The 27,854-nt window shown below is 37.3% G+C and overlaps 1 protein-coding gene across 7 annotated transcripts in view; it reads left to right on the forward strand.

Annotated features, from left to right (window-relative positions):
- LOC106081415 (PDF receptor) overlaps positions 1 to 27,854 on the forward strand; it is a 168,689-nt gene that overhangs the window by 85,869 nt on the left and 54,966 nt on the right. Inside the window, exon 1 of one of the 7 annotated variants that reach the window (XM_059366291.1) lies at positions 17,128 to 17,163. The exons of the other annotated variants lie outside the window; for them this stretch is intronic. The gene's annotated coding sequence lies outside the window, so the exon portion shown is untranslated. Of the gene's footprint in view, positions 1 to 17,127; positions 17,164 to 27,854 lie in introns of those variants that run through there. 7 annotated transcript variants of the gene reach the window in all.

Here is a 27,854-nt window from a genome sequence, read left to right on the forward strand (position 1 = left end):
GTGCATAAATAAATATCACTGTTGGCAACAACTGTAGCAAAGGGCCTCTTGATTTTTCCACACAAGTGGTTTAAGCCACCTTTTATATGCCAATTTAATATTCCATTTAATTGAAAACATTCAATATGCCAATTATTGGCTTATAACCATGAATCATAAACTTTTAATTGCTCACATTGAAAATTTATTGCTAAATATTTCCTACAAAAAAAAGTCATCATAATCCCTTTAACATGGTTTAATAACTTTTAGTTGCATTTTCCCTTTTTTTTGTATGTTTGCCTAACTGTTGCATAAAATGATTACTAATCACATATTGAATAAGCTTCCCTAAATACATATATTCATAACCTTTTCTTTTTTCGCCATACACCGAGCAGATTATATGGCTTTTCCATTATGCATCAACACACTCAATGCGCAAATCCTTTTGGTGTTGAGTGATTTGATTACGACAGTTCTGATTACAGTTGAATTGTAAATTGGCCCTCTTTACAATGATGGTGTCCTTGATATATGGTCAGAGTAATCTCATTATAACCCTACAGATTGGGCATAAAACATCATCAACAAATAGCAAGGGAAGAGTTTGACTTTGTGTATTGGCCATCTGCCAGGTTCTGGGAACAACTTAAATATGATGTGATGACCACTATGTTGGCTATGCCATTTGCTGGGGCAACAAATGCTAATTGAAAATGTAATTTCAGTAGGTAGTAATACAAATCGAAATGGTTGGTTGCTATGACACCAAAAGTCCTTAAAACGATAAAAAGCCACCACAAACACACTCCGTACGCATGTGTGTGTATGTTGATGTTATAAAGACAAAAACAAATTCATCAATAATGTCAAAGGTGTGTAATTATACAATCAGCTTTTAAATAATTTAATGAATTTTTTTCATCAGCAAATTGATTTGTGGTGTGGAGCGTATACGCATTATTGGACAGAAGTATTTGTACGTAATCATCATACGCCACCTTGGATGGCATTATCGCAATCGCAACATTTATGGGAACAAAAGCACAATCTTAAATTCATACACATTTAAATTTGTCATTGTATTGTGGGATGAAACTCATACGTGATAATAAATAGGATAGTGAATACTTATAATGGAAGGACTCCTTTATACTTTTGACTTCATGGATTGTAAATTAACAGAATAAAACAAGTAAAAAGGCGTTAAGTTCGGCCGGGCCGAAATTTTTTTATTTAAACCACCTTTCATCAAAATCCAGTGAAAGTTGCATACCTTATGTCCCACAGCAGCTATATCGAAATATGTTCCGATTTGGACCAAATACTGATGAGTACAAGTCATTGTTATATTGTGTATAACAAAATATTGGTCTTTTTAGTAGCTATATCAAAAATAAACCGATCTGAACCATATACGACACGGATGCCGAAAAGCCTAACACAACTCACTGTTCCAAATTTCGGCGAATTCGGACAATAAACGCGCCTTCTCTCTTCATCTCTTCTTAGGCAAAAAAGGATATAAGAAAAGATTTGCTCTGGTATTAGAGCGATATCAAGATATGGTCCGGTTTGGACCACAATTAAATTATATGTTGAAAATCTGTGTAACATGTCAGCCAATTCGAATAAGAAATTTGGCCTTTGGCTGATCAAGAAGTAAAATAGAGAGATTGATTTATATGGGTGCTGTATCGGGCTATAGACCGATTCAGACCATAATAAACACGTATGTTGATGGTCATGAGAGGATCCGTCGTACAAAATTTCAGGCAAATTGGATAATAATTGCGACCTCTAAAGGCTCAAGAAGTCAAGATCCCAGATCGGTTTATATGGCGGTTATGAACCTATTTGAACCTTATTTGACACAGTTGTTGAAAGTAAGAATAAAATACGTCATGCAAAATTTCAGCCAAATCTGATTGGAATTGCGCCCTCTAGAAGCTCAAGAAGTCAAGTCCCTAGATATGTTTATATGACAGCTATATCAGGTTATAACCCAATTTGAACCATACTTGGCACAGTTGTTGAATATCATAACAAAATACTTCGTGCAAAAATTCATTCCAATCGGATAAGAATTGCGCATTCTAGAGGCTCAAGAAGTCAAGACCCAAGATCGGTTTATATGGCAGCTATATCAAAACATGAACCGGTATGGGCTATTTACAATACCAACCGACCTACACTAATAAGAAGTATTTGTGCAAAATTTCAAGCGGCTAGCTTTACTCCTTCGGATGTTAGCGTGCTTTCGACAGACAGACGGACATGGCTAGATCGACATATGGGGTCTCAGACGAATATTTCGAGTAGTTACAAACAGAATGACGAAATTAGTATACCCCCCATTCTATAGTGGAGGGTATAATAAATAAAGCATTTATGGTCTTCTGACCCTTTATCGGGAGATCGGTCTATATGGTAGTTATATCTAAATATTGTCCGATCTGAACCATATCTTGGTCAGTTGTCGAAAAGCCTTATACTTTTCACTGTTTCAAATTTCAGTAAAATCGGATGAAAAATAAAGTTTTTATGGGCATTAGACCCTTAATCGGAAAATCGGTCTATATAGCAGCTATATCCAAATAAGGTCCGATTTGGCCCGTTCAAGAACTTAACCAGCATGCATCAAAAAAACGTATCTGTGCCAAATTTCAGCTCAATATCTCAATATTTGAAGGCTCTAGAGTGATTACAACAGACGGACGGACAGACACACGGACATCGTCAATATGTAGGGTCGGAAATTGATATTTCGATGTGTTGCAAACGGAATGACTAAATAAATATAACCCCTATCCTACGGTGGTGGGTATAAAAACATCCGTTTTTTTTTAATTTTTACACATATGATCTCAAGACGAACTAACTCCAACAAATATTTAAGTTATATTATTAAAAAAAAAAATTAATTTTAAAATAGCTCTGACCGTTCATTTTGACCATTTTGAACACTTTTTAGTGTTAAAAACGTGAAAAAACTTTTTTGTAGTTACCAACACCTACTGTAACATAACTTTATTGGGCCATATATAACGTGCATTTTCTATGCTATGGCGTCATGGTAAACTATAAATTGTTTCTAGCTAAAAATAGTATTTTATAGTAATATTTCTCAGTAGGGGAAAGTCGAAATTTTAACAAACTCATAACTACCTTCAGTCGAAATTTGTACAAACTCATAACTACCTTCAGTCGCATATAAGCTCACAAACACATGAAACTAATGTCATTCATGGTGACGTATACGTATTCATAAAGTTCAAGATACAATTTTTAATCATCATACGCCACCATGTATGTTGCCACACTTATGGTTCTCATGAAAACTGCATATAATTAAGTTGAATCAACATGAAACCTTTCAAGACGACTTTCTCGTTTCGTACAAAATATATATTGCATAAAATTCAAATTGAAATATGCATAAAATTCAAATTGATATGTGTTATATAATGCTTGTTCATAATCATATTTGAATAATCTAGGGTTGAGATTTACATAAACGTTTGTGTGTTTTACAATTCAAAGACTTCCAATTGTGCTGAAAAACGATATTGAACTTTTTGGTTTTGTTTTCACAATTTATTTGCAAGACATAAACAAGGGGAGAGATACAGTCAAACAAATAAAGGCACCAAACCTACAATGTGCTGGGAAATCTTATAGCATATATGTTGAAACTTTTCGTTATTTACAATCATAGAAAAAAGTTTGATGAAAATAGCGAATACTGTCTGCTGAATATTAGTAGCTAATTTTGCTGCTATTGTAGCATTAGTTCTGTTATTACAGCAATAGTACAGTAGCAGGCTTACAGCTGAAATGTCTTTTGTTTGCTGAAAATGACTGCTGCTTAATTTTGAATGGGATATTGGAAGAAAAAATAGAACACATATAAAATTGTGTGTCTCAATAGATGTTTGTAATCACCACTGAATAAGTACTTTCGCTAACTTTTTTCTTTAAATTTAGATACAAAATGCCATACCAGTTTTGTGCACATTAGTAGAGAAATAACAAAAAATGCGAGCTAGCTCAGCCACATTTCGATATGTATTCTAATGGATTCTTTACAGTAATATTCCACAAATTAAAATCATCTCTTCCAATAACATTTCTAAAAAAAATCTAAAAATTGCCTAAACTAATCAAAACAACCATCAAAATTAGCATACAATTTTTTTTCAGCAGACTTGTGTACTTAACAGCATATTTTGTTAGTTGATATGATAGCAAGAAATGTTTGCTAATATAGCAGCCCTATGTTGGCTGAAACAGCAGTAATGTCTGCTTTCCCATTTTTCAGCAGGCAAAAACTGCTATTTTAGCAAACATTTTTGTTGCTTGGAATAACTAATTTGATTGAGTGTATTCACCTATTTATTGGTTGCTTTTTAAACTTTTTCCAGAAGTCGCCCCAGTAGCCAAGTTGGTAGCGTGCTCGGATTACTAGTATGTAGGTCGTGGGTTCGAATCCTTTCATTGGGCCTAGTCTGTCGCTACTGTGGTATCACGATGCCTTAAAATAGCTTAAGTGAGTATGTTTAGAAAATAGACTGCCACTCTAACCAAGCCAATCTAAAGGTTGCTTTTTATACCCCTCACCCTAGGATGGAGGCATACTAATTTCGTTATTCCGCTTATAACTCATAGAAATATCGATCTGAGTCTTAACAGTCGATTATGTCCGTCTGTCTGTCGAGAGCAAGCCAACTTTCGAAGTAATAAAGCTAGGCGCTTGAAATTTTGCACAAATACTTCTTATTATAGTAGGTCAATTGGGATTGTAAATGGGCCAAATGTCTCCATATTTTGATATAGCTGCCATATAAAACGATCTCGAATCTTAAATTCTTGAGCCTCTAGAGCACGCAATTCTTATCCGAATTGGCTAACAATTTGCATGCAGCGTTTTGTTATAACTTCCAACAACTGTGCTTAATATGGTTCAAATCGGTTCATAACCTAATATAGCTCTCATATAAACCGATCTCCGGTCTTGACTTCTTGGGTCTTTACAGTGCGCAATTCTCTTCCGATGTGGTTGACTGTTATGACTTCCAACAGCTGTGCCAACTATGGTCTAAATCGATTCTTAACCTGATATAGCTGCCATGTAAGCCGAACTGCGATCTTGACATCTTGAGCCTATAGAGTGCGCAATTATTATACGATTTAGCTAAATTGAAGTGTTTTTATTTGTTATACTTTGTTTGTCTATAAAGAGATACAGGACAAAGAACTTGACAAATGCGATCCATGGTGGAAGATATATAAGATTCGGCCTGGTCGAACTTAGCACGCTATTACATGTTAAACATTAGTTTGTTACTAAACAAAACATGCCTTTCGGGTTGACGCAGTCGAGTTATGGGAGTGGGCGACGAATGCGCATGCAAAATTGTGGTACAGCGAAATCGTGAGAAGTCGTGGCTATTACTGAAAGGAAGCAAGAAGGAGATCAGTATAGTTATTGGTATCATAAAGGGACACATAGGACTACGAGCTCATTTATGTAAAATCGGTGCGGCAAGTGATAGTATGTGTAGGGCATGCGGGGAAGATGATGAGACGTTGGAGCATTCCCTTTGTCATTGCCCGGCATTCGCGTCCAACAGATACCGGTACTTAGGTGGAGACATAATATCAGACATGAACCAACTTAGGGGCACGGGCACTTAGTAGCACGGAAGTCCTAACTTAAAAATTTCTTTTGACGTTACTTTATAGTTTTTAGAGCGCACAACAAGCCGATTACTGGCTTAGGTGTATGTCCATAGTGGCACGGGGTGGATTAATATTTGCACCCTCTTTTCAACCTAACATAACCTAACCAAAACATGATCAAGGTCAAAAAAGTTATTTTTCCATAACGTTGCGTTTGTATTTGGAAGGTCAGTCATTGGTGGAGGAGAAAAAAGGAAGCTGTTTTTATTGATATTCGTTTTAAAATTTCAGAACTTCAATCTTTGTCGATTAGCCGGAAGTCGAATCCTCGTGCGAATGGTTTGGGAGAAAAATACATTTTCTCGGTAATGCATGGCCAAGTCGACTGGCCAATCAAAAAGCATCTCCTTGGTTGTTGTTAATATAACATTCCTTTGAATTTTCTTGGTGTATTTTTTTAGTATATTTATATCAAGTACAAATAGTTGATTCTTTTATGTGTTTACCTTCATAAATTCTATGTATCCAAGAAAAGCAAACTATATTTAAAGCAACTACAAAAGAAATCCATAGTTGAGAAAAATCTGCTATGGCCTTTAGAATGCATGTGGGTTTTTTAAACACACATTTTGTTTTTTATAAACAAGATTCTTTTGTCTAAGTTAATTGAATGACACTGTTTGAGGTCAAAGTCTTGGAAATATTTATGAGAAATAAATAAATTGGAATATTATAATAGAAAATTAAAAATTCGAGTGTTTTGTTAAAAAACCAATCATTGTTCTGACTTATTTACTACAATACATTTAAATTGAAATAATTAAAATAAATCATATGCAGTCATGTATGAATTGGGGTGTATACACAAAAGAGCGTCTCAAAAATTATATTTATTTATTTTTTTTTTTTTATTGGATGTGTGCGAAGTTTGCTACTGCTGGGTTCCTGGGCAATTTTTTACTCTGCTCCCAAATGCCTTTCTTTTGAGTGCTATTTTACCGTATTGGTAAATATTTCCGGTTTAGGGGGTATTTTGGTGGTGTTCACTTGGCCATTAAAGTACAATAAATATAAGATACGTGCTCTACTATCAAAAACATTTTATATGATTCCACTAATGACATGACCAGTAAAAAAGTTGGTGGGGTGGTCTTTGGCCTGATAATTAATACCAATTTCCCGAAAATTAATCAATTTCCACCCACAATAGCTCTTGTATTGGGTTGCCCAAAAAGTAATTGCGGATTTTTCATATAGTCGGCGTTGACAATTTTTTTCACAGCTTGTGACTCTGTAATTGCATTCTTTCTTCCGTCAGTTATCAGCTGTTACTTTTAGCTTGCTTTAGAAAAAAAGTGTAAAAAAAGTATATTTGATTAAAGTTCATTCTAAGTTTTATTAAAAATGCACTTACTTTCTTTTAAAAAATCCGCAATTACTTTTTGGGCAACCCAATATATAATAGGAAGGTATTTTGGGGTTGGGGCAGCTCCCCAAACACATGGCTCTATATTGTCGTGATTGATCTATGTATCCATTTGGCGGTTTATGGGCGGCCCCGCGGCACTCGACCCCAACAATAGCAACCATGTTTTGTTTTTGGTGACCGTGAGAATACAAAAAAAAATTTCGAACGAATCGCATTAGCAATCTCCAAGATCTGGTATTTTTGAAAATTAGGGTAATGAGAATTGCTTTTTAGGGAAGACATTTCGACTCAAATATGGATATCAAATTCGTGCTCCACTCCCAAATCCTTTTAATTTGAGCTCCATATTGCCATGGTCGGAAAGTATGAACCGTTTGAAGGGTATTTTGGGGCTGGGGCGGCCACCGACATTTTGGCTTGAAAATAGATATCAAATTCGTTCTTTACACTTAAATACCGTTGATTAGAGATCCATATTGCCATAGTCGGAAATGAGGTTCAGTTTAGGGGGTGATTTATGGCGGTTCCAAAATTGATTATCAATTTCGTTTTTTACTCTCAAATACCTTTCATTTGAGTCCCATATTCCCATAATGGATCAATTGACCTATTGGACATATTTTTAGGAGGAAAATCGCTACCTATACTTGTACGCAAATTTTAATGTCGTATTTGTAATCTACTCCCAACTATCATTCATTTGTATCCCATATAGCAACGGTCGGCTGATATGCCCATTTGCGGGTATTTGGAGGTCGGGCGATCTCCCATTACTTGGACCTAATTTGTTATGTCATATTTGTAATCTACTGCCGAATACTTTTCATTTGAGTCCCATAGTATTCGGCAGTATATTGCAAATATGGCATAAAAAATTTGGTTCAAGTAATGGGTGACCGCCCGAGCTTCAAATACGCCCAATGGGCATATATCCGTTTAAAGGAGGTTTAGGGTTGGGGCGGCGCGCGGTGTACTTCGACCCAAAATTTAATACGATATTCGTGTTCTAGTCTCCAATACCTTTAATTTGATATCCACATTGTGCCTAGCAGTCCACTTTTGGTTTTCGGCCCATAACCTGATATTACTCCCAAATAAACTAATCTCCCAAAAAGCCTTCTTCTAGGGGTCTTACCCCTAGATGTTTCGACTTTGATCTAGTTTGGCAATTATTTGGAGCGTAGGGTACAGATATACTGAGATTCGACCCGCCCAAATTAAGCACATTTTTACTTGTTATACCATACACCCCCAAAGAGGTGTCGCACTGCGGCTCGCCGTTCGGATTCGGCTATTTAAAGGAAGTGGTCTGTTTGCCCCTGTTCCTTAATGGAATTTTCATGAGCAAATTTTCATTTTTTTACCATACACAACAACTGGGGTACAGAGCTCCATAACTTAATGCATTTGTTTGTAGCTCCCAGAAGAAAGAGATTTTTAGCCATCGCTAAATACAGGGATCAAAACAGAATCCTGGTTTCTGATTCGATTTCGGCATGTCTGTCCATGTGACTACAGGTCGCAATTTTCGCCAGATCTTTAAATTTGGCACATACATTGTATTTGGCATAGAGACAAAGCCTATTGAAATTGAAAAAAATCAGTTCAGATTTGGATATACCTCCCATATATATGTTTGTCCGATTTTGACTAATATTGCAATAATGTGGACATTTGTTAACCGATTCTCTCGAAATTTGCCAGGAAAGATTATCTTATGACTTTTAATACTACTTGCGACTTTCACAGAAATCAGTTAAGGTTTAGATATAGCTGCCATATATGTATATCGCCCGATTTTCACTTCTAGAGCCACTGCAAACGGATTTATTAACCAACATTTTGCATAACGATTTCCTCGACAACTACCACAATACCTAAGAAGTTTGCTCGAAATCGGTTCAGATTTAGATATGGCTCCCATATATATATTGGGTTGCCCAAAAAGTAATTGCGGATTTTTCATATAGTCGGCGTTGACAAATTTTTTCACAGCTTGTGACTCTGTAATTGCATTCTTTCTTCTGTCAGTTATTAGCTGTTACTTTTAGCTTGCTTTAGAAAAAAAGTGTAAAAAAAGTATATTTGATTAAAGTTCATTCTAAGTTTTATTAAAAATGCATTTATTTTATTTTAAAAAATCCGCAATTACTTTTTGGGCAACCCAATATGTTCGTCAGATTTTGGGTAATTTGCAATAATATTATCCTATGTCAACCGTAGTTATTACAATTAGGACATATTTGCACGAAATTTGATACGGATTGTTTAATATCCCATCTGAAAACATCCGCGGAGGTCCACCAAAATTGGTTAAAAATTAGATATAGCTCCCCCCATTGTACTTATAGGGTAGGTGTAGGGTATTACACAGTCGGCACCACCCAACTTTTTCCTTTCCTTCCTGCTTGTTTTGATGTCTTCTCCCGGATTTAAACCCAAATGTTAAGCGTCATCGACATCACGTTGGCATTGGCCAAAATGCATATAACAGTCGACATTATTTGACGAAAGGATGACAACCGCTGAAAAATGTGTTAATATTTTAAGCTCAATTTGAAATGTAAAGTTTGAGTGCTTCCACAATGAAATATTTACGATAAGTATTTCAATGAAATTTCATTTAGAATTTTATTTCCTTTAACCCTTTCTTCTACCCACGGCAAAGTTTGCCATACAGCGTTCCAAATATAGTTTGATAAGCATAAAAAGTTGTCATCTTTATTAAGAAATACAATGTTGGATTTTAATTAAAGGTCACCCGTTTGGATTATGAATATTAATGTTTAAAGCGCATTTGTAATTATCTCAAAAACTTTTCTTTTATTACCCCAAACCACAAGATCAACCCCAAAGATTAACTATTTCTCGAAATCCATTTCCTTGTGACAAATAATGAATTGAAAAAGAAAAATAATAATTAGAATAACTTGTTTGTCCTCTGTATGACCTTGATTTGGCTTAATCCCCCCACCATTTTAATTAGAGTGGAAATTATTCTATTATATGTATGTGGAATAAGCTAAGAAACGCAATGGTTTTTGTCTCTCAACTTCTGGCTTAAATCACTTGACACAAAAAGTACCTTTTCTGCATAAGCATGCAAATTCAAAAAGTGCTTTTGTAATTCCAAATGTATATAAAGCAGAAAAACGCTTTTTAAAAGCAGAACACTAAGAGCACATACAAACACACAAACACTTAAAAAAAAAAAAAAGAGAGAGCATCATGGCACAAAAAAACATATTCATTTTCGTTTGGCTTGCAATTCCTTTTTACTCCGATGTTTAGTGCTTAATCTGAAAGCAGAAATTCATCAGATGACAGCATTCAGCATCCACCCCCACAACGGTCCAAACACTAGCGGCAAAGCCAATCTAGTGGAAAAAAGTCATGGGTGGCTTTTGTTCCGGGATTATGCATTTGGTTCAAGCCAATGCAGAGTGGGTGACCCTTTACATGGCTAGTCTTGGCTCCTTTCCCCCTTTTTGACTCTGCACCCCCTCTCATTTAGTTGCTAATGAGTGCATGTATTCCACGCTCTTCAAGGGCTTGTGAATATTGAATGAAGAAAAAAAACGTCCATACAGCGCTAACAATTTGCCTCACACTGTTTGAGTTGATTTCTTTTGCAGGTTCCTTACAAGGCTTCGCCCTGCCCATGCACAGCGGAGATGAGCACTGCCTTTGTTTGGGCCAATAACTGCAACAAAAGGCCACGTTCACAGTTGGCTGTTATCGTTGATAAGTTTTGTGGCATAGTATGCAACGTGCCTTAGTGAGCGCCAGAAATTGTTGGTATTGTAATCAGGCTACAACAATGTTTTGTTTTCCATCATAACGTTCATTTTTTTTGCTTGTCTTTACTTTTCGTCTTGTTTTTTTTTAAGTACAAAGAAATAAAAAGAAATTCTATTGTTTGGTTACCATTCTAAACGGAATAATGGATAAATGTTCAGACAAAACGTACTAAATGGAAGAGCTGAAACAATACATGTTCTGTAATGAATTCATTTGTGGCACAAAAAACGTTGTTCTTTGAGTTTTCATTAAGGGAGGAGAACAAGTTTTATAAACAAAATAATGGAGCAAAAGAAAAAGTTTAGCCAATGACAAAATATGTGACACATTTTCTAAGATCTAAGATCTGCTCAAACCTTTTGTTTAGGAAAGGACTTCAAACTAAGTACAGTTATATTTTCAATAGCAGTACATGGGAGCGTATGATGTATCAGTTATTGCAAATGCAAATTTGCCCACGAACATTCCATTAAGGAACAGGGGCAAACTTCTCACATATCACCGAGTGTTGTCCGATTCAAGTTTAAGCTCAATGATAAGGAGCCTCCATTTTATAGCCGAGTCTACACGGCGTTCTGCAAAGCGACACCTCTTTGGGCCAGAAGTTTTTACATGGCAAAGTACCTCACAAATGACGATAGCATTAGGAGGGGATAGGTTAGGTTTAAGTGGCAATCTGCCATCAGACTCACTTAGACGTTTTCGTTCATTGTGATAACACAGAAACAGAAGAAGGAATATGCCTTCTAGTTCCTACCGTTGAACTATCCAGATCGCTTTAAAAAACCCAACAACTTTCGAATGTTCACATCCATGAAATCAGACAGGTTCTCAAAAAATACGAAATCCGAAAAAGCCAGAGGCATACCCACAGATTCCAGTTCCCCTGAAATGTGTACCGTAGTTCGTAGTCTCGCAAGCTCATCCGCTTTACAATTCCCTGGGATATTTCTGTGGCCTAACACTCAGAATAGGTGAATTTTGAACTGTGCAACCATATCGCTGAGAGATCTGCGACAGTTGAGGGCGTTTTTTGTATTCAGAAATACATTCTCCAGAGATTTAATGGCTGTCTGAGAAGATATGCCAATCTTCATAATAACATTATATCTTATCCATTCCACTACTTCCTTAATTGCAAGGATCTCCGCTTGATACATACTGCAGTGGTCGAGTACCCTTTTCAATATAACCAGTTCTAGATCTTAAGAGTACACCCCAAAGCCCACCAGGTTGTCTAGTTGGGAATCATCCGTATAGAAGGCTATGGAACTTCTGTTACCAGGGATATCGCAGTTCCAATCGGTTCTATCAGGAATAGTGGTACAGTACTTTCCATCAAAAAACGACTCAGGTAGGGTGTAATCCACACTGCCATAGCCGCCAAAAGAGAAAGCTCCCTTAAGCTCACGGCAGTGGTCGCTGCAATTTGTCTAGCCACAATGTTCAGAGGCATTAGAGGTAGCATTAAATTCAGTGCATCCGATGGTGTCGTCCTCAGTGCGGCTGTGATGCACAAGCAAGCCAGTTCTAGATCTTTAGAGTTCACCCCAAAGCCCACCAGGTTGTCTAGTTGGGAATCATCCGTATATAAGTCTATAAAACATCTATTAGCAGTTATATCGTAGTTCCAATCCGTTCTATCAGGAATAGTGGTACAGTACTTTCTATCAAAAAACGGCTAAGTAGGGTGTAATCCACACTGCCGTTGCCGCCAAAAGAGAAATGTCCCTTAACTTCACATTCTGTCCTCCGAATGAGACAGGTGCCACTGTGGACAACTTGTTTCTAAAGCTAAAAAGAACTACTTTCGTTTTGCACCGATTTATACCTAGACCACTTTCGGTAGTACACTTCGCTGTTCCTGAAGTATATCTCTTAGAGTGCTGGGAAACTTTCCCCTAACCGCAATTGCCATGTCATCAGCATACGCCACCACTTTTACAACTTTTTCTCCCAGAGACAATAATATACTATTGATGGCTATATTCCAAAGTAGAGGACATAGTACACCTCCTTGAGGTGTTCCCCTGCTGACCCATCTTTTTAGATCCACAGATCCCAAGCCTGCCGTAAGGCATCTTTTAGTAAGTAAATTATTAATAAAATTTCTTACGCTAGAATTGATGCCCAGAAACTCCAACTCCTTCATGATTGGCGTCGGTTTTACATTATTGAAAGCATCTTCTATGTCAAAAAATTCTACCATTGTATAATCCCTGACAGCAAGAGAACCCTCTACGTAGCCGACTAGGTCGTGAAGGGCTGTTTCAGTGGATTTGTCTTTACTATATGCATGCTACTGCCGCGACAGGCTATCTCCAGGGATCTTTACCCTAAGATATGTTTCTATCAACCTCTCAAAAGTCTTCAGCATAAAGGATGACAGACTAAGAGGACGAAAATTTTTCGCCTTTGTGAGGTACGGTTTTCCTGCTTTCGGAATGAAAGTAACCTTCGTGACCCTCCATCCCACAGGTATATATGACATGCAAATACAAACAGAATATATCTCCCTTAGCCAGGGAAGCAGTCTATCAGACAGAGCTTGTAATTCAAACGGTGATGCATCATCAGGGCCTGGCGACTTAAGGAGTGGAAACTTCTTATCGCCCAAGGGATTTTCGGCTCAGACACAATTTCCCTAATAACCTCCGGCGAATGCATACCAATGACAACCTTTTCCGACGCCACGTTGTCCGTTGGAGAATTTCCCGGGAAATGTGCATCAACGAGTAGTTCTAGTGTTTCTTTTATAAGACATAAGGTCTCGAGAACAGAATCCTCCTTAGCCTAAGGCCTCAGATGTATCCTCCATGGGGCTGCAGAATTCTACCCAGAATTTGTTCTGAGCCTTTTTCAGCTCGCCTTTATATTTTCTTAGCTCAGCCTTGTAGATGTCCCAATTGTGTGGTGTTCTTGTGATTTCCGCTCTATTAAAGAGTTTTCTACAGTCCTTCCTTTAACCAACCAGCTCTGGAATCTACCATCCACCTAGGACATGCTGACACAAGCGAGTCATTCAGGGCCTTCGTGATCCGCTTGACCATTATGTCTATATCCTCCGCAGTTTCCTTTTCTGGTCTACAAGGGATATACGTGCAGAATTTCTGACGAAATTTATCCCCATCAGTCTTTCTTCTGTTGATCAATGAGTTTTATATAAACTAGACATTCCTGCCAACTAAGATCAACATAGGGGCATTTTTAGAATTGGTGCAGCATATACCGATCTCTCGATCGGTCTCGAACCCTTAATAGGCAATTTTTTAGCCTGAAATCGATGAAATTTGAAACAAAGAGACACCCATCGACATTCTAACGTAATTTTGTCAATATCGGACCATATTTGGTTATAGCTGACATGTAGACGATTTTATGATTCAGGGCCTTAAACTAGTAGATGGCGAAATTTTTATTATTTAATTTAGCTAAAATGTATTACTGCGAGTTGTATTTATAATCTGTGCCGAGTATGACCGAGATCGGGCCATGTATGGATATAAGTTCCATATATACCGATCTGATAGTTAAAAGTCATAAGCTCCACGACCTCCTTATTCGATTTTGTCAAGTCCTTTGTCTGGTTATATTGGGGGAAGAATTTTGTATGAATTTTGTATGAATTTTGAGTTCAGGCTACGTCTAACTTCGTTTTTACTTCTTTGAGAGATGGAGGCCTCCGTAGCGCAGAGGTTAGTATGGCGTTGAACAGCCGTGTTGAATCCTGACGAGAACATTAGCAAAAAGGAGGTTCCTTATCATTGAGCTTTATCTTGAATCGGACACACTCATTGGTATGTGAGAAGTTTGCCTCCTGTTCCTTAATGACAAATATTGGACTCACTTGTTTAAGTTGGTGCCAAACTTTCTTTTAAAAACTCCTCATCCAAAGAGACCGTGTCACAGACACAAAAAGAAATTTTATCAAATTCTACTATTAGAAACCAAACTTTTATGAAAATCGCATAGGGGTACCTCTTTTCGAACACAAGCTAGAATTTTTCCAAGACAGCTCAATTTTTGGGAATTTTTCTATCTGTACGTCGTTAATGGGCCTATTTATATTCACAATACTTAAACGCACTCAAGGACCATATGGAGATATCTTTTATAGCTGGGTTTGAGTGAAAAAAACGTTCAACTTTCATGAATTTCATAATTCTTCTAACCAGGTATTTACATAAATAAGACGATTTTTTTTTCAAAGCTCTAAATTTTGTTTTTTTTTTTTTCTTTTAAATTTAATTTTTTTCTAAAGAAGGGTTCGCTCATGAAAGGTTAGCAAACATTTTCTAAGAAATTTAATTAAGATATGTAATATTAAATCCCCCAACCCCAATAAACCCTTTGTTTGATGGCAAACGCAATCCATCTACCCCGTGTATATGCTTAAGCTTAAACTAACATTGCAGTCACGTCCTACTGCAAGATTGTTGCACACTTTACACAGTGGCAGATGTGGCACAAACACATTTATACATTATACCTACTATTTCTATTATGGCAATGGCAAGTAATCATAATCCCTCATAAGCTCAGCATATGGGTGTAATGTTTTTATTGTTGTCGTGTTGTGTTGCTTTGCGTTGTTGTTGCATTTTTTATATATTTTCTAACTAGAGCTGTTGCCTGAGACCTTAGCCTTGACTTGTAATAAATAATTAATGCTTAAACAATATGTGTTAATTTCAAGTTCATTGTGTACTGGATGTTTATGGCAACAACATACCAAAGGAAGGAAGAAAGGTAATGAAAAATCGAAAAACAAAAGAAAAATCTCCATTGAGATTGATTGGAAGTAGATTTTTATCAATACTTAATAAACTTAGATTACAGTTTGTGGCTGGGAAAAATTGAAGAGGAAAAAAAATGACTGGCAATGTTTTTAATTAAATTAAAAATAAATAAAGCTTTATAAGCTACAATAAACGAAAGAACGATTTAGTTTGCTTTTGGAAAATTATTATATTGAAAAGGGTGGCCTTTAAGTTTGAATAAGGAATGAAATGAATTAGTTTTGAAAATTGTTTCCATGTTTTGTGCAAAATTTATTCGGCTGCAAAACGTAAGGTTGTCTGTTTCTATTACAAATAGAAGAAAGAAAATAACCCTTTTTAAAGTTCGAGCTCGAGTTTGGTGATACCAAACGAAATCGGAATCTAGGAAACCAGTCAAATGCTGTTACAAAACAAAAACACATTTCTGCCTAACTTGAAAAAGTGTTTTTATACCCACCATCATAGGATGGGGGTATACTAATCTAGTCATCTCGAAATATTGATCTAGGACCCCATAAAGTGTATATATTCTTGATCGCCTCGCCATTCTGAGTCGTACTAGCCATGCCGTCTATCCGTTCGTCCGTCTGTCGAAATCACGATAGCGGTCTCACGCGTAAAGTTTGCCACGTGAAGTTTTGCACAGATACTTCTTATTGATGCAGGTCGTTGGAGATTGCAAATGGGTCATATCGGTTCAGATTTGGATATAGCTCCCATATAAACCGATCTCCCGATTTGACTTCTTAAGCCCCTGGATTCCTCACTTTTCATCCGATTTAGCTGAAATTTTGCATGCAGTGTTCTCTTATGACTTCCAACAACTGTGCTTAGTACGACCCGAATCGGTCTGTAGCCTGATATAGCTCTCATATATAGACAAATCTCCCGATTTGACTTCTTGAGCCCCTGTAAGCATCAATTTTCATCAGATTTGGCTGAACTTTTGCACATAGCATTTTGTTATGACTTCCAACAACTGTGACAAGTATCGTCTGAATCGATCAAGAACCTGATATAGCTTCCATATAAGCCAATCTCCCGATTTGACGTCTTGAGCCACTGGAAACATCAATTTTAATCGGACTTGGCTGAAATTTTGCATATAGCGTTCTGTTACGACTTCCAACAACTGTGCTTGGTACGGTTTAAAACGGTCAATTACCTCATGTAGCTCCCATATAAGCCGATTTGACATCTTGAGCCACTGGAAACATCAATTTTCATCGGACTTGGCTGAAATTTTGCATATAGCGTTCTGTTATGACTTTCAACAACTGTGACAAGTATCGTCTAAATCGGTCAAGAACCTGATATAGCTCCAATATAAGCCAATCTCCCGATTTGACATCTTGAGCCCCTGGAAGCATAAATTTTCATCTCCTTTAAAACTTTAATTAATTCTTAGTTCTTCAACAACATTTTCTAAACTTATTTTTTTTCTATTTTCAGGTAAGCTGATTATTAAGACTTCAAAATTTCAAATTCGTAAGTCATATCCCTTTTTTATATGCTTCACCAAAGATCTGGTAGCACCTTGCAAAATTAGTCCAAATCCTAATTTGACATTTAAAGAAAAAGTAGCCATGTCCAACCGTCCGCCGAAAATTCACAAACTTTCGAACGAGTAAAACTTGCAGCTCGTTGATCGGTTGGGAATATAAATTTTGCAAATTTTCCCCCGAACATTCCATTAGGGAAATAGTGGCCAAACTTTTCATATGTTAATGAGTGCTGTTCAAGTCAAGTTTAAGATCAATGATAAGAGACCAGCTTTTTATTGCCGAGTTCGAATGGCGTGACGAAGTTCGACATCTAATAGGACAGAAATTTAAAAATTTAGTACAAAAACTTCTTATTGACGTTGGTCGGTTGGGATTGTAAATTTGCAAATTTTCCCACTAGCATTCCATTAAGGACATGGGCCAATCTTTTCATATGTCCATGAGTGCTGTCCGATTGACGTTTAAGAGCTATAGGAAAATTACAAAAAAAAAAAAGAAAAAAACACATAAAATTCAGAAAAATACATGAAATCTATTTTTGAATCGATTGTATGCTCCATATAATTTAATGCTTGAAGATTATTTCATGTAAATGTTGACCATGACTGCGCGTCAAATGGTCCATACGCTTAGTCCAATTTTGGCATACTCTTTCCAACATTTCCCGGGCCGGGATCTCACGAATAAATGCTTCAATGTCGTCGACCAATGCGTCAATTGAAGCGGGGTTGTCTGTATGAACATGAGCTTAAACATAGCCCCACAAAATATAGCCCAAAGGCGTTAAATCGCAAGATCTAGGCGGCAAATTCACCGGTCCCGTACGTGAAATAAAATATTCACCGAACTCGCCTCTCATTGTTATGCGTTCTGTGTGGTATGTGGCACCGTCTTGTTGAAACCACATGTCTTGCAAGTCAAGCTCTTGTATATTGGGCAAAAAAAAAGATGCATATTGTCTTACGGTAGCGCTCACAATTCATAGTTACGTTACGATTCGCATCGTCTTTGAAGAAATACGGTCCAATGATGCCACCAGCCCATAAACCGCACCAAACTGTAACTTTTTCTGGATGCATTGGTAGCTCTGGCAATGTTCTGGCTGCTCTTCACTCCAAAATCAACAATTCTGCTTATTGACGTAAACAATGAGCCAAAAAGAGCTTCGCCGCTGAACACTTGAGAGAACAAATGAGCGCGCGATGAACTTTCTTAACATGGCACGGATTTTGATAATAAAATTCAATAATTTGCAAGGGTTGTTTGTTTGTAAGACGACTCATGGTTAAATTATAGACCAATCTGAAGGTGTTTGACAGTGATACAAAACACGAACTTTAACATAGCTCCACAAAAGGTAGTCTAAAGGCGTTAAATCGCACGATCTAGGCGGCCAATTAACCGGTCCCAAACGTAAAATAAAATGTTCACCGAACTTATCTCTCAATAAGTCCATTGTTACGCGTCCTGTGTGGCATTTGGCACCGTCTTGTTGAAACCAAATGTCATGCAAGCCAAGCTCTTGTATATTGGGCAAAAAAAAAAGATGGATATCGTCTTACGGTAGCGCTCAAAATTCATAATTACGTTACGATTCGCATCGTCTTTGAAGAATTACGGCCCAATGATGCCACCAGCCCATAAACCGCACCACACTGTGACTTTTTCTGGATGCATTTGTTATAGTTAAGTTCGAACCTGATTTAAAGGAAACCTAAACTAAAGAAAGTTTATGCAACTGCTATTTAGCCATTTTTTGAAACATTCACGCCATTCAACAGTTACACATATTTTATATCTTTAGCGTATAAGTAATACTAATTTATTTTTAATACATACGTTACCTGTTGCGTATGCATAATAGCATGATTTAACAAGCTTTACTTATAACAAATCACAAATATCACATACACAATTAGATCCATAACCACAAATTGCTAAATCAAATGTATCAAACATTTTGTTATATAGGCTGCAATATAATCCTATTAAAATTAATTGTATATCATAATAAATACTCATACATGCGATCAAATCAATTTTGCTAAACACACATGATGTTTGAATAAGCCAAAGGCCCACCTACTCACACAACCCCTTCAATTGAGTTGATGTATTTTAAAAATTATATAAATGTTACAATATCTAAATCACATTGCAGTCATCTCATAAATTGATGATGAGCATTTGTTATGTATATTGCCATGTGACATTTATTAATCCATATTCGATTGGAAATGCGTATATTTGATTAAGGCAATTCTAACTAAAAAGTGAAAAAAAAATTTGTCTCTTTATAATTTATGCTTCGGAAATTAGTAGACTATGAGCAAAGCTTAGAAAATTAATCATAATTACTGCTATTATAATTCGATTGTTTTGATATTATTATATTATTTTTTGTTCAACTTATTCACATTGATCAGAAAAGGAAGTGGAAACTACGGAGGATATAGACATAGTGGTCAAGCGGATCACGAAGGCCCTGAATGACTCGCTTGTGTCAGCATTCCCTAGTGCCAAGCCAAGGGTAAAGCAACCCCCATGGTGGACCTCAGAGCTGGTTGGTCTAAGGAAGGACTGCAGAAAACTCTTCAACACACCAAAAGCCACAAGAGCATCACACGATTGGAACATCTGTAAGGCTGAACTAAGAAAATATAAGGGCGAGCTTTGAAAGACTCATCACAAATCCTGGGTAGAATTCTGCAGCTCCGTGGAGGATACATCTTAGGCCTCTAGGCTAAGGAAGATTCTCTCCTCGAGACCTATTACGGTGGGGTATATTCAGAAATCAGAGAATGTATGGACTATGTCTAGTGAGGAAACACTAGAACAACTCGTTGATACACATTTCCTGGGAAATTCTTCAACGGACAACGTGACGCCAGAAAAGGTTGTCCCGGGTATGCATTCGTCGAGGCCATTAGGAAAATTTTTTCTGAGCCGAAAACCCGTTGAGCGATAAGAAGTTTCCACTTCTTTAAGTCGCCATTCCCTGATGAATTACAATCTGTGTCTGATAGACTGGTTCCCTGGCTTAGGGAGATATACTCTGTTTCTATCAGAATGTCATATATACCTGTGGGATGGTAGGACACGAAAGTCATTTTCATTTCGAAAGCATGAAAACCCTACCACACGAAGGCGAAAGATTTTCGTCTTATTACACTGTCATTCTTTATGCTGAAGACTCTTGAGAGGTTAATAGAAACATATCTTAGGGCAAAGATCCCTGGAGATCGCCTGTCGCGGCAGCAGCATGCTTAAAGTGAAGCCAAATCCACTGAAAGGTTGTCCCGGGTATGCATTCGTCGAGGCCATTAGGGAAATTGTTTCTGAGCCGAAAATCCTTTGAGCGATAAGAAGTTTCCACTTCTTTAAGTCGCCATTCCCTGATGAATTACAAGCTGTGTCTGATAGACTGGTTCCCTGGCTTAGGGAGATATACTCTGTTTCTATCAGAATGTCATATACACCTGTGGGATGGTAGGACACGAAAGTCATTTTCATTCCGAAAGCAGGAAAACCCTACCACACGAAGGCGAAAGATTTTCGCCTTATTACACTGTCATTCTTTATGCTGAAGACTCTTGAGAGGTTAATAGAATCATATCTTAGGGCAAAGATCCCTGGAGATCGCCTGTCGCGGCAGCAGCATGCTTAAGCCAAATCCACTGAAACAGCCCTTCAGGGCCTAGTCGGCTTCATACAGGGTTCTCTCGCTGTCAGGGATTATACAATGGTAGAATTTTTTTACATTGAAGGTGCTTTCAATAACATAAAACCGACGTCAATCATGAAGGAGTTGGAGTTTCTAGGCATCAACTCTACCGTAAGAAAGTTTATTAATAACTTACTTACTAATAGATGCATTACAGCAGGCTAGGGATCTGTGGATCTAAAAAGATAAGTCAGCAGAGAAACACCTCCAGGAGGTGTACTGTCTCCTCTACTTTGAAATATAGCCATTAACAATATATTATTGTCTCTGGAAGAAAAAGGCGTAAAAATGGTAGCGTATACTGATGACGTTGCAATTACGGTTAGTGCAAAGTTTCCCAGCACTCTAAGAGATATACTTCAGGAAGCTCTACTTGCAACAGCAAAGAGGGCTACAGAAAGTGGTCTAGGTATAAACCCGTGCAAGACAGAAGTAGTTATTTTCAGCAGGAGATACAAGTTGCCTGGAACCTGTCTACTCAGGTGGAGAGAATGTTTCATTTACAGAAAGCGCAAAATACCTGGGTGTTTTGCTGGAAAGGAAATTCAACTTTAAATCCAACATTTTGGAAAGTGCAAGATAGGCAACTCTTGTCCTATACACCTGCAAGAGAGCCATTGGCAAAGGTTGGGTGTTTAGACCGCGTCATGTATTGCATATATACTGCAGTTGTTAGACATATAATGCTATATGGTGTTGTGGTCTGGTGGACGGCTCTTCAAAAGTCCACCTACTGCTCAATACTTAACCGGGTCCAAAGGATGGCCCGTTTGTGCTTCGCATGCATTCAGATGCACTGAATTTAATGCTACATCTTATGCCTCTGGTTATTGTGGCAAATTGCAGCGACCACTGCCGTGAGGTTAAGGGAGCTTTCTGATTGGTCATGTGGCAGCTACAGACACTGTGTTATCCTTGATACCCGATGTTCCTGGCAGTGTCGATTACACCCTACCTGAGCCACTTTTTGATAAAAATTACTGTACCACTATTCCTGATATAACCGATTGGAACTACGATATCCCTTGTAACAGAAGTTACATAGACTTCTATAAGGATGGTTCCAAATTAAATGACAAGGTTGGTTTTAGGGTGTACTCCAAACATCTAGAACTTCTCATATCGAAAAAGTTACCCAACCACTTCAGAGTGTATCAAGCGGAGATCCTTGCAATTAAAGAAGTGGTGGAATGGCTTAGATATAATTTCATAACGACGATTGGCATAAATCGATGGAGAACGTATTTCTGAACACAAAAGCCTCCCTCGACTGTAACAGATCTCTCAACGAGATGACTGAACAGTTCAAAATTCACTTGTTCTAGGTGCCGGGCCACAGAGACATCCCAAGGAATTTTGAAGCGGACGAGCTTGTGAGACTAGGAACTACCCTACATATTCGAGGAATACTGGAATCTGTGGGTATGACTCTAGTGACATATAAGCTAAGTTTTCAGGACCAGCCCCGAAGGACAACGGACTATGTGGCCTAATCTAGACTTGAAGAGGTCTACCGCTTTGCTGTCACTGGCTAGAACAGACGTCTCATTCATTGTGTCCGTCAATGTCACTGGTCACTGTCTAATCGAAAAACACGCTGACAGACTGAAGGTTGCAAGTAACGACTTTTGCAGAAGCTGTGAGGACATCGATGAAGATGAGACTATAGAACACCTTCTGTGTGAGTGTCCCGCACTAGCAGTCAGAAGAAGTTGCACTTTAGGTTCTCATTTCTTTGAGACCTTGTCAGATTTAGCGGATGTGAACATTCGCAATTTTTTGGGCTATTTAAGGCATCTTCCTTCTTCTGTTCCTGTGGTATCCCAATTGACGAAAACGTCTAAGTAAGTCTGAGACTGTCACTTAAACCTTACCTAACCATAGTAGTATTAGATATTGTGCTAAATCCTCATTTATTAAAATAAAAATATTTACAATTTTTCAAATTGTAAGCATTCTCTCCCCTTTTGTCAATTTTGTAAAGTTTTGCAATAGTGGTAATTTCCCCATGGCCCCATTCCTTTAACTTTTTTTTAATCATTTTAAGCTTTAGTTCAACATAACTGCCTTTGTATGTGCTCACTTAGTACTTAACACCTAAAAATATGTAATGGGCTTTGTCAACAACTTATTTAAAAAAATCACAAAGCGTACTTTTAGGTTAAATTTTTAAATGAGAAACATAGTGATTGTTAAATGTGCGCAAACCCAAGCCAATTTTTTTACGAACCCATTTAGGCAATTCTCCCCAAACAGTTTTTAGGTGTTTAATGCGAGCAAACCCAATTTTGGTAAATTCTTCATTTTGGGTATAACTTCCTTTTGTGACTTCTTCGCTAATAATCTTACTTAAATACTCAACTTCTTCTTGATACACTAACTAAAACTAATATTTTTTAATTTATTGCTTTAGTTTTCCTTTATTCACATTAAAATTTTAATTTAACTTTAATTTTCTAATAAAAGTTGAGTCAGTACAAAACTTGTTATATCCAACACCTAAAATTGGACAATGGATTATGTTTCCAGTTTGTTATATTGCACATTTCATTTGCATACTTTTAGGTTGCTGCTGAGATATGTTTTGCGTTTACCTCACTATGGGGTCCATATTCTCGAAATTCAAATTCAATTTAACTTAAACGACTATAACAGATAGCTAACCAACAGCTGCTACAACTCAATTGCAAACATTCTCAGTAAGGGGGTAAGAATGATAACAACGGTAACAACCATGAGAGCACGAATATTAAATGGATTATACAAATCCAATGACTCATGCCATGGTATTGTTTCAAGTTTTTTTGGTTGCAGTTATAAATATAAAAGATATGAGGAGGAAACTTGGGAAGTTTAAAAAAGTCAAGTGCCACTTAAAGTTTGAAAGAAATTTAAAAAATTGTAAAACCCCCTAAAACCCTTGAAACTTTTCTTCAATTTTTGATTTCTTTTTAACCTTATGTTTAAATAGGTGTAGCTACGCCTGTGTTTAGCTGGAATAGACAAACGAATAGACAGATTTAGAAACCACATAAACGCATTGCAATTTGCTGTATTTTCTATACATGCATGTGTGAGTGCGAGTGTGAGCTTTTATTTAAGGCAAGGATTTAAACTGTTTGCATTGTAAATTAAATATCAAATGTGCGATTATGGTTTTGCAATTTTCCCCAACCACAAAGGCATGTGATAAAATGCTCATACAACGTGATAATGTGCTAAATGTCTATATGAAATGCCTGCTGCCAAAGCCTTAATTGAAAAGCATGCTTGAAAAATTAAATGGTTTTTTGTTGCAGGCTCTACTGAAATCTCAAAAATTTAATATTAAAGTTTGAAGAGACCAAAACAGAAATGTTCAAGGCTGCGTGGAAAAGTAAAAAGCCACTACAAGGCTTACAGAAGTGGAAGTGAATGCTGGCTATTTATGTAGTTTTCAAAATAAAATAAAAAAAAAAAAAAACAAATCTAAATTTTTCTTTGAGTATACCCTAGGGCTGTTGCACAACAGTGCACATAAAACATGAGCAGTATAGTTTTAGGCTCTTGCCAGCCTAGTTCTTTTTGTGGAATATTTACGCATTGCTGCTGTAGTAAAACGTAATGCAAGTCAAAAACAGATGTTTACATGACCATCAAGATCAAGTTCTTCTTTTCATATTAAATTTACGATAATTGAAGGTTATGCTGTCTGGCTGGCTGAAATGATTCTTTTGACAAAGGCATTGTCAAAATGAAATTGAAGAGGAAGACTTATCTACAAAGAGACTTATGTAGGTGTTATTAGACTTAAGGCAAACATACCATAATAGTTGAACATTTTTTTGTTTGCCCACAATCATGGATTTTTCGAACAATCTGAGGCTGACTTTGGATATTTGCCTATGAGGGCTAGTATACAAATTTCTAGCCTAGCAATGAAAATGCAAATTTTTACCATCGAAAATGGTTTTGTTGTTTTCCAAAGTATTCTCCAGCATGATTTTTGCATGCGCTTAAGTCAATTGTTGAAGCACATTTTCCAATAACCAAAACATGGTTATTGAAAGTTTAAACAGCATTTTCTGGCACAAAAAAAAATATTGACCACGCATTTTTATCTGTATGTATGGGAATATAAACTGAGTCATTGGCAGCCAAGACAGGGCTGTACACGGCATGATCCATCAATTCGATGTTTTGGCCGGTCAAAAAGGCGCAGGTTTGAGGGAGTGAAAACTCGAATTGTCATGGTGAACAATCATTCGTCTTCTATTGATTGTTTTTCGAATTTCTCCTAAATCAATCGAATTGTGATGTACTATTCAGAATTGGCAGTCGTACAATGTAGAGTGGGAGAACGAAAAAAACTAATAAAAAATGTACCATTTGAGAACGGAAAGGGATAATTTGAAATGGTTAAAGCTGAGTTGTTACCGAGATCATTTACGAAATTTCACGGAACTAGGTGGTCCGGCAGGGCTCTGAATTTGGTTACCTAGGCGTTACGAAGGCTTGTTCGGGCTACCAAGTCTTCATTTGTGGCACGATTTCCAAAATATTTTTGCTGAATAGTGCTCCAAAATCCCTACAAAAAAGGCCACTTGAGGTATACAATATCTTTTCTGGTCTCGGTAATTTTTTACTTAATTTTTTTTTTTGGAATTTGGGGCGAATTAGTTTTTGTATTTTGCTATTTACGATGGCATTAGTGGTTCGATTTTCATTTTAATGGATTGCTGACAAAATGTACAACGACTTTGCCTCTTAAAGTTCCCAAATCCGACAATCTAGCTAAAAGTTCTACAGTTTGTAAGATGTTTAAAGCCTCCCGACATCCAACTCAAATATGCTTCAGATCGGACAAAATTTTAGATATAGCTGCTATATACACCGATATGCCGATTGAGGTTCTTAAGCCCATAAAAACCGCGCAATTATTATCCGATTGTGATAAAATTTTAAATTATGAGTTGATTAAAACCTCCCGATATCCGACTAGAATATGGTTCGGATCGGACTATATATAGATATAGCTGCCATATAGACCGATCTGCCGATTAAGGATCTGGAATTTGATACAGTGACTTGTATTAAGCCTCCCGTCATCCGACCAGCATATGGTGTAGATCAGACTATGTTTAGATTTAGCAGTCATATAGACCGATCTTCCAACGAAGGGTCTTAATGCCATAAAAATGGATTTGTTGCCCGATTTCGCTAAAACTGTGACTTGTATAAGAGTTCTCGGGACCTGAATTAAATATGATCCAGACCAGCCCCCATTTCCATATTACTATGGATATGGTAGTGAAGTTGTTGTAAAGAGAATGATTAATTTATCCATGGCAGTGGATAAAGTTCATCACGGCCGAATTTAACAACTTTTTACTTGTTTTACTTCATATGTCCCCTGAAAAAAACTTTTTTGCACCTAACAAAATTGTCAGGCTCCATAGCCAATGTACAACAAAAATGCTGATTTTGTACCATTTAAAATTTCAAGGAGATATCTATACCCGTTCTCAAACGGCAGATTTTATAAATTTTTTTTCGATTCTATCCCACAGTGCGTTACCACATTTCCTATGTCATTATCCGGCTATCGCGGATAACAGACACCTGCACTTAGGAGAAGACACAATACCAGAATAATAAACCGACTTAGGGCTTGGAATGGAGAACATTAGGAATTTTGTTAGTAACACCGAAATCCTGACTTAGCTCGCAACAAGCCGACTAATGGCTTAGGTGTTTGTCCATGGCAGCATGCACTTTTCAACCCAACCTAGACCAAACAAGTAAAAGCGTGCCAAGTTCGGCCGGCCCGAATCATGGGAACCCACCACCATGGATTCTGCTAAAAATGTATACAAAATAAATTTAGTTGAAGGACATAATTTTATTCTACATGCCAAACTTCTGTCAAACGAGCAAAAATTAAAGCTTATTGGAACCGAACAAGGATGGTAGAGAGGCCGGTTTATATGTGAATTATATCAGGTTATAGACTGATTTGGATCGTACTTGGCACAGTTGTTGGACACTACGTGCAAAATTTCAACCAAATCGGACAAAAATTGCGGCTTCCAGGAGTTCAATTGGGTTAAGGTCCTCCCCCTTAACCCAATTTTCAGGATCTCCAGATCTCGGTGATGGGTGGTGCCATTTAAGCGAAATCTTGTGTGCTCTCTGTTAGTAACCTAAAAACAAAAACTTTTTATCCAAATTTTTGATGGGCCGCCCCACCCTCAAAACCCACCAAATATATTTATAGACCAATCACAATAATATGGGACACAAATGAAAGGTATTTGTAATTAGAATACTAATCTGAAACATAAATGTGGCATCAAGTGTATGGGGGGACCATCCCAACACCCAAAACACCCCCCATACAGGACTTTTTTACTGACCAGGATGATATGGGGCTTAAATAAAAGGTATTTGAGTGTGGAATACGAATCTGATCTCCAAATGTGGGACCAAGTATTTGGGGGACCACCTCCTCCTAAAAACATCCCTCAAAGAGGAAGAATTTATGGCCATTGCAATATGGGGCTCAAATGAAATGTCTTTGGGAGTAAAGCACGAATCTGATATTAATTTTCGGGAAAAAGTACCTATGGTGCCACCCCATAACACCACCCATATAGGAAGTAATTGACGACCATTGCAATATGGAACTCAATCGAGAGGTATTTTAAAGTATAACACAAATCTGATATATATTTTCAGGGCTAAGTCACTGAGTGGCCGCCCCATCCCCCAAAATATCCTCCAAACAGGTCATGTTTACCGACTTTGGAAATATGGGGCTCAAATGAAAGGTATTTCAGAGTAGACCACGAATCTGAGATCAACATTCGGGACCAACTGTCTAGGGGACGTCCCGCCCCCACAACAACACCCAAATGGCAATTTGGGTCTTAAAGAGAGTAGAGCTGACTTTTGCAATAAGGGGCTGAAAC

The sequence above is a fragment of the Stomoxys calcitrans genome, chromosome 4 (genome assembly GCF_963082655.1).
Source record: "Stomoxys calcitrans chromosome 4, idStoCalc2.1, whole genome shotgun sequence".
In the NCBI taxonomy this organism is placed as follows: Eukaryota; Metazoa; Arthropoda; class Insecta; order Diptera; family Muscidae; genus Stomoxys; species Stomoxys calcitrans.